Here is a 9,108-nt window from a genome sequence, read left to right on the forward strand (position 1 = left end):
CACGGATGATGGAAGACCAATGACAAACTTGTGACTTCGTGTGACAACTGCCTCTTTTTCTTAACCTTAAGTTTTCAAGCTGCAACTTTTGCTGTGTAATGAACCACCCCAGACTTAGTATCTTCAAAACAATCGCCTGTCATTTAGCTCACGCTTCTGTGTGTCGTCTGTGTGGTTCTTCTGCTTCAGGCTGGCTCAGCTCACCACGGCTAGGCTCACTCTTGCGTCTGTGATCAGCCAGTGAGTGGGCTGGTGGCTGGAAGAGCTAAGATGGCCTTGGTCATCTGGCTGGCAGCTGGCAGGCTGTTGGTCGGGGTGACGAGGGTGACTGGGCCACACGGCTCTCATCATGCAGGAGCCTAACCCTGGCTTCTTCACATGGTAGTCACAGCAACAGAGGGAAGCCCAACGTGCATTTCAAGTCTCTGCCTGCAACATGTTTTCCACTGTCCCAGTGGCTAAAGCAAGTCCCATAGCCAATACCAGAGTCAGCGTGGGAGGGCACCACCTAAGAAGTTTGGAGGCTGGAAGGGCGGACATTTGTGGCCATTTTTGCATCCACCACAGCTGTTTTTTTGTTGTTGTTTTTTGTTATTTCATTTTTATAGCCTTTATGATAGAATGATTCAATCATTTATTTTCAATTTTTAGTGTTTATAAATGATTCACAAGTTCAGCTTTGATTCCCTGTTTAATATACATATATTTAGGAAAGTATTTTTAAATTGTAATTAGATTGGACTTTTTGTCTAAAATTTTCTTTTTTCTACTTTTACTATATTTTGGTCTGATAATTTGGCTTAAATTATTTTTATTCTTTAGGTTTTCTAAAGCCATATGTTGTGTTTAATTCTTAATATCACACAGATATTTGAAAAGAGTACATTTTTATTTGACACAAATTTATAGATACAAATATATGTAGATTTAGATTTAGATATAGCATCAACTTTGTCAGTAGTGTTTTAAAATTTTTTTCTGCTGTTATTGTCTTCCTGATCTGTTAATTTCTGAGAGGAGAATGCTTTGTTATTATCATGGGTTTTTACTTGGTATTTGTCTGTGCCATGTTGTACAAGGAATTAAGAATTAATTAATTATACAAGAATTATGTAATTCTTATATATTCTTGGTGAATTGAATTTTTTGTCAGTTCAAACCAACTCTCTTTACCTTGCTTAATCTTGGTTGAATAGAATTTCCTGTCATATTGGCATGGGCCAAGAATTGATAGAGCCATAAGTGAGATCATGGGTTAACTAGCTCGCTTATACAGTGAGTAGAATTATAAACTATTGTGCTCTTCCTAGGGTGAAATTTGTCAGTATATTTAAAATTATAAAAATGCTCATTGTATTTTAAAATTGAAATTCGCTTTGAGATAATGATAGATTCCCATTCAGTTAAAAGGAATATTACACAGTGATCCCACGTACCCTTTCCCTAGTGTCCACCAGTGGTAACATCATGCAAAACTACAGCACAATATCACAACCACGATAATGACATTGATACAATCCACTGATCTCATTCAGATGTCCCCAGTTTTACTTGTGCTCGTTTGCGCGCGTGTGTGCATTTAGTTCTATACAATTTAATCATCCATATAGGTTCACATATTTCCTAATACAGTCAAGATGCAGAACAGTTCCATCCCCACAAGAATGCTTCATATTGCCCTTTTACCATCATACCCTCCTCCCCACCACTCTCCATCCCTTGTCTCTAATTCCTGCATTTATAACATTTAGTCATTTGAAAAATGTTACATAAAAAAATCACATGGTATGTAACATTAGGACATTGGATTTTTTTTCACTAAGGATAATTCCCTGGAGATGCATCCAAGTTATTACATGTATCAATAGTTCTCTCATTTTTATTGCTGAGTAATGTTCCATGTATATATGTACCGCAGTTTAACCATTCACGCACTGCAGGGTATCTGGGCTGTTTGCAGTTTGGGGCTATTGTGAATAAAGCCACTATAAACATTCACATACAGGTGCTTGTGCGAACATGGTTCTCATTTCTCTGGGATAAATGTCCAAAAGTACAATTTTGGGGTCACATGGCTATTTCAAGTTTGGTTTTATAAGAAATTGCCAAACTGTTTTCAGGAGTGGCTATGTGATTTTACATTCCTATCAACAAGGTATTAGTGATCCAGTTTCTCTGCATCCTTGCCAGCATTTGGTAATGTCACTGTTTTTTTTATTTTTACCATTCTGATCCCAATATAATGATATCTCATTATGGTTTTAATTTGCATTTCCCTGAAGGCTCATAATGTTGACTATCTTTTCACATGCTTATTTGCCATCTGCATATCATCTTCATTGAAAATCTGGTTGTCTTTTCCCATTTTCTAACATGATTGTTTTCCTTTGTTTACTATTGAGTTTCATGTTCTTTATGTATCTAGATACTAGTCCTTTGCTGCATATGTAGCTTGCAAATATTTCCTCCCAGTTCATTGTATGTATTTTATCTTCTTCACCTGGACCTTCACAGAGTAAAAGTTTTGAACTTTGATGAGTCTAATTTATCCATGGTGTCAAGTCTAAGAAATCTCTGCCTAACCCTAGATGCCAAAGTGATTTTTTTTCTATTTTTCCTAGAGGTTTTATATTTTTATGTTTTAAATGTATGTCCATAATCCATTTTGAGCTAATTTTGTATAAGGTGTGAGGTTTAGATTGAGTTTCATTTTCTTACCTATGGATGTCCCATCACTCCAGCACCATTCGTTGAAAAGGCTATCCTTCCTTGGTTTTGAATACTTTGTAAAACATATGGAACACTTCGTGAATTTGCACATCATCCTTACGCGGGAGCCATGTTAATCTTCTCTGTATCATTTCTAAATTTTATTATATGCGCTACCAAAATGAGCACTGCCCATACCTTTGGACTCATCAGTTCCACTTACAGAAATTTATTTCTGAAGATGAAATTATGTGTCCCAGGCTATTTAGTGCAGCATTATTTATAACAGCAAATAAAACTGGGGGAAGGGGTTGCCCAAAAATAGTAGATATGAAAAATGAGTTAGTTATCTATTGCTGTGTAACAAATTACCCTAAACTTAGCAACTTAAAACAACCACATGTGTTATGTCACAATGTCTGTGATATCTGTCTGCGTCTTCTCTGGGTCCTCTAAATGAGAGTCTCTCATAAGACTGCTCTCAGGTGGTAGCTGAGGCTGAAATTTTCTCTTGCAAGCTCGCCTGGAGAAGGATCTGCATCCAACTCACTTGTGTGGTTGTTGGCAGGATTCAGCTCCTTGCAGGCTCTTGGGAAGAGGGCCTCAGTTCCTCTCTGGTTGTTGGTAAGAGCCTACCCTCAGTTTATTGCCATGTGGGCCTCCCCATCTGCAGCTTGCTTCATCATCATGATCAAGCAGAGAGAGTGTAGGAAAGTGCTAGGAGTCCTTTATAACCTGATCATAGAAGTGACTTCCCATTAATTTTGCTGTATTCTATTCATTAGAATGTAATTGCTAGATCCAGCCCACACTCAAGGGGAAGGGATTACTTTTACTTAAGAGTGTGAATACCAGGAGGCAGAGATATTGAGGATCTATATCAGAAGAACAGATCTACCTACCTACAACAATAAGTAAATTATTACACATTCATACAATTCAATGCTATTGCATTCATTGAATTTTCTATAGTAATTACACGAGATATGGTGTTGCGGTCATGGGTAATGAAAAGAACCTCAGGGATTTGTGATTCAATAGCAAGTATTCTAAAATATGTGGAACTGGAGGCCCAGAAGAAGATGAGAAAAATATTAGGCAGAAAAAAAATATTTGTAGGAATAATCGCTGAGAATTTTTCAAAAAAATACAGACCCACAGATCCAAGAAGCTCAATAATCTTCCAGTAGGACAAAATGAAAGAAAATCCCACCAATGAACATTATATTACAATTGCTGGAAACCCATAGTAATGAGAGAAATCTTAAAAGAAGCCAGAGAGAAAAAGACTCTTAGTAGTAGAAAAACAAAGAATGACAGTTTACTTCTCACCAGAAATATTGCAAACCAGAAGACAATAGAATAATACCTTAAAAATGCTAAAAAAAATAATTGTCAACCTAGAATTATATATCCAGTGAAAATACACTTCAAAATTGAAAATAAAATAAAGACCTTTTCAACTAAACAAAAGTAAGTAAATCATCACCAGTTGATCTGTTACACAAGAAATGTGTAAGGAATTTCTTCAGGCTGAAGGAAACTGACACAAAATGGAAATTTAAGCCTACATGAAGGAATGAAGAGGCCTAGAAATGGCAAATATGTGAATTAACTATAAAACATATTTTCCTCATTTACTAATTTCCTTAAACAACACTTGATTATGGGAAGAAAGAAAATAATACCGTATTGTGAAGTTTCAACATATGTAGAAGTAAAACGTATGACAACAACAGCAGAAAGGATGGGAGGGTGATTACTGGAAGCATGCTAACTACTAATACCAACAAAGGGGTTCACACATAAAAAATAGAGGACAAAAATGAAATGCTAAAACATTCTCAATTAGCCCAAGAGTAGGAAAAAAGGAACAATAAGAAAATAGAAAATAAATATGATAGTAGACTGAAAGCCAACCATATAAGTAATAATACTAAATGTTATTAATGTTAGACTGAAAAATTAAGACTAAACTATATGGTGTCTACAAGAAGCGCTCTTTAAATATAAAGACAGAGATAAGTTAAAAGTAAAAGGATAAAAAAAGATACACAAACAATAAGAATGAGAAAGGTAACACAGCTATATTAAATTAGACAAAGGAGATTTCAAGTTAGAAAACATTCCTAAAGATAAATATTCATAGTGACAAAAGGTCAATTCATCAAGAAGACATTCTGAATGAATGTGCACATAACAACAGATCCTCAAAATACATGAAGCAAAAACAGACAAACTAATGGGAGAAACAGACAAATTTAGAACTGTAACTGAAGACTCACCTCTATCCAGTAGTTGGTAGAACAAGTAGACAAAAAAAAAAGTCTTTAAGAAAAAGGAATATTTGAATATTAAAAATTTAAACTGAGCTGTATAAAACACTACAGCCAACATAAAACACATATTCATTTCAAGTGCACATGGAAAATTCACCAAAATAGACAATCTGTTGAGAGATTAAAGAAGACTCAGTAAATATTATACGTTGAAATTATACAGAGCATTTTCTCTGACTGTAACAGAACTAAATTATTAGAATTAAATTAAAAATTAACAAATATAAAATATATTTTTTAAAAATCCACAGTGTTTGGAAATTTAACAAAATCTTCTAAATATGCCATAGATGAAAGAATGAATCACAATGTAAATTATAAAGTACTTTAAATAAGATAATAATGAAAATACAACATTTTAAAATTTATGGGACACAGCTAAAGCAGCCCTTGAGGTAATTTCATAGCTGCAATTGCTGATATTAGAAAATTGGAAAGCTTTAAAATTAAAGATCTATTCAACTAAAAATAGGAGAACTATTTACAGTTACAGAACTATTTACTAGTTACAAGTAGAAATAGGAGAAATTAAACCAAAAGTAAAGAGAGGTAAGGAAATAATAAAAATATCAAAGAAAATCAGTAAAATAGATAAATTAAACTGCTAAACTCCTAGCAAGACTGATCAAGGAAAAAGCAATCACAAATTAACCAATATCAGAAATGAAAGAGGAAGCATTATTACAGATCCTACAGACATTAAAAGGATAATACAGGGATATTATGCCAATAAATTTGACAATTTGGATAAATGAAAAAATTATTTGAAACACATGGGCACATCCAAGAAAAGCAGAAAATATGATTTGTCCTACATCTGTTAAAGAAATTACATTCATCATAAAAAACCTTCCCACAAAGAAACCTCCATAACCAGATGGCTTCACTGCTAAGTTCTCTCAAATAATAGTAGAATAAATAATATCAACCTTTCACAAACTGTTTCAAAAAGTAGAACATTTCACATATTATTTTATAATCCTCTTACCAAAATCAGACAAAGACATTATAAGAAAAGAACAGTACAGACCAATATCCCTCATTAACATAGATGATAAAATCCTTTACAAAGTATTAAAAAATTTAATCCAGCAATATACAAAAAATATAATACATCTCAAACAAGTGAGATTATCCTCAAAATGCAGAGCTGGTTTAACATTTGAAAACCATTTGTTATTCACCGTGTTACAAAATAAAGCAGAAATATCATATGATCTTTCTAATAGATTCAGAGCAAAATCCTTTGATAAAATTTAACACCACCAGTTTTCAGCAAAACAGAAATAATAGGAAACTTCTTCAATCTGATAATGAACTTCTACAGAAAACTTACAGCTAAAAATGTACTTAATGGTGAACAACTCATAGATTTCAAACTAAGTTCAGGAAGAAGACAAGGATGTCTGCTCTCATTGTATTAGAAGTCCTAACCAATTCGATAGGGCAAAGGAAAAAGAAAAAGATGTAACAACTGGAAAGGAGGTAGTAAAACTATCCATATTCATAGATAACATCATTATAAATGGAAAATATCCTGAGCCAATGACAGAAAAAAAAATACTACTTGAACTAATAAGTGATTTTAGCAATGTCACAATACACAAGGTGAATATACAAAATACAATCATATTTCTACATATTAGCAATAAAAAATTGGATTATACAATTTAAAAATACCACTTGAAAAACATAAAATACTCAGAGATAAGTTTAGCAAAAGAAGTGTAAGAAATTGACCCTAAAAACTATATATAATCACTGAGAGAAAATTTTAGATATATAATTAAATAAAGAGCTATACCTACAATTTGGATTGAAAATCTCAATTCTTCCAAGATGTCGATTCTTCCCAAACTAATCTTTTCATTCAATTCCATGCCAAATTCAATCCAAGAATCCAAATTGAAAAGCTGACTTTAAAAATTACATAAAAATACATCTAGTAGACACAAAGTAATTTTGAGAAAGAAAAACAAAAGCTTTCAAGATTTGTTACAAAGTAATAGTGAAAGAGATACTCTGCTTTTTGTATAAAGAAAGACAAAAAGATCAATGGAACAGAATAAAGTCTAGAAATAGATCTACATCTATAGAATCAACAAACATTTGACAAAGGCACCAAAGTAATTCAATAGGGAATGAATAGTTTTTTCAACAAGATCTTCTAAAACATCTTAATATCTGTATGGAACAAAATGCTCTTTAACTCCTACCTCACACCACAGACAATAATTAATTCAATGTAAACTGCAGACCTAAACCTAAAAGCTAAAACTATAAATCTCCTAGAAGAAGAGAGAGGAAAGTATCTTCATGACCTCAGGGTAGGCAAAGATTTCTTAGTGAGAACCCAAAAACATTAAATATAAAAGAAAAATAAATTTAACTCCACCAAAATTAAAAATTTCTGCTCATCAAAAGATATTGATAAATAAATGAATAGGCAAGCCAAGATTAGGAGAAATACAGCAAATGATATGTATTTAGAATATATAGAAAAAGTCCAATAATGCAATAATAAGAAGAAACCCCAGTACTATTGGACAAAAGACTTGAACACACACTTCACAAAGGAAAATACACAAATGGCCCATATGCACATACCAAAGTGCTCAGCATTGATAATCCTCGGGGACATCACACCAAAACCCTGTGAGATACCACTTCAAACTCTAGAGTGGCCAAAGTTAAAATGACCACATCAAATGTTGCTGAGGATGTGGAGCATCTGGAACTCTCATACCCCGATGGTGGTAGAAGAAAGTGGTATAGCTACTTTGGAAACTAGTTTGGCAGTTTCTCATAAAATTATACATATACCTACCCCTGACCCAGAATTCCACCCCTTGGTATTTATTCAAGAGAAATAAATAAAAATATATATCCACAAAAAGACTTGCACAACAATGTTAATAGAAGCCAAAAAACCAAAAAGGAAACAATCCAAATATTCACCAACAATAGAATAAGTAAATAAATTGTGGTATCTTCATACAATAGTGTACTGCTCAGCAATAAAAGAATAAACTATTAATATATGCAACAATACGGAAGAATCTCAAAAGCATTATTCTGAGCAGAAGAATACATACTGTATGATTCCACTTACATGAAACAAGTGAAACTAATCTATGGTGATAGAAATGAGAACTGTGGTCATCTCTGGAGAGAGGCAGGGAGAATTTACTGGAAAGGGGCATGAAGGAACTCTCTGGAGTGTGTAAATGTTCTATATTTTGATATGGATGTGGATGTGCACATTTTCCAAAACTGATCAAACTTCATATTCAAGGATCTGTGCATTTCACTGTCTGTTAATGATATGTCAATAAAATTTTTAAATCTTAACTGATAACCCTATCTCTTTTTGGCAAACTCCTGCTCATTAGTTGCAGTCCTCAAAATGAACCCCCGCAAGACCCCGCAATCTTGTTTTGCAGCTGCTAACCTGCCAAGAGAATGAAACGGCAAACTCCAGTCTGATGTAGTTCCACGTGCATTTTTTCTCCACCCACGTTTCCCTGCGCCTGCAATCTTGCACCATATAAAGGGAATAGATAAGAAAACCAGATGGAACCTCATCCAGATTTATTACTGAAATAGTTCCCAGGTGAATGGCAGTACCACCTTTCTTTCATAGGCAGACAGATACAATAGTTTAATTACCTCTCTGAATAGTTTCAAGACTTCTCTGATTTGAAAGTTTATTAAGTTTTCGCTGAATTTTCATCTGTTCTGTCTGTCTGTAAGTCCTAGCTGGTTCACACACTTGAAATAGCAAATGCTAAAACTGTTCAATATATTTGGTCAGCAAAAGTCCCTCCAATCTTCTCCTCAAGCCTAGTCAAAACCCTTTCTGGATTCTCAAACTCCGTGGCCCCTGGGCAGAGATCTCTCAGCAGAGAGGCATAAATGTCTCAAGAAACTCACGACCCCCAGGTGTGTGTTTTCATGGTTCTCTTCCTGACTATGAAAAAAAAAGGAAAATTTTTTAGTGAAAGGGAGCTGGAAAGTCATATTTGGGTTTGGATCAGTAACATCAACGTTTGGGTCTCTT

General features: G+C 33.9%; 1 non-coding gene across 1 annotated transcript; it reads right to left on the reverse strand.

Annotated features, from left to right (window-relative positions):
* Positions 1–2,789: 2,789 nt before the first annotated feature.
* Positions 2,790–2,898, reverse strand: LOC131398004 (U6 spliceosomal RNA). The gene has a single exon (XR_009216803.1). It is a non-coding gene; the product is annotated as a U6 spliceosomal RNA (small nuclear RNA).
* Between the last annotated feature and the right edge of the window lie 6,210 nt (positions 2,899–9,108).

Source organism: Diceros bicornis, chromosome 34 (assembly GCF_020826845.1).
Source record: "Diceros bicornis minor isolate mBicDic1 chromosome 34, mDicBic1.mat.cur, whole genome shotgun sequence".
Taxonomy (NCBI): domain Eukaryota; kingdom Metazoa; phylum Chordata; class Mammalia; order Perissodactyla; family Rhinocerotidae; genus Diceros; species Diceros bicornis.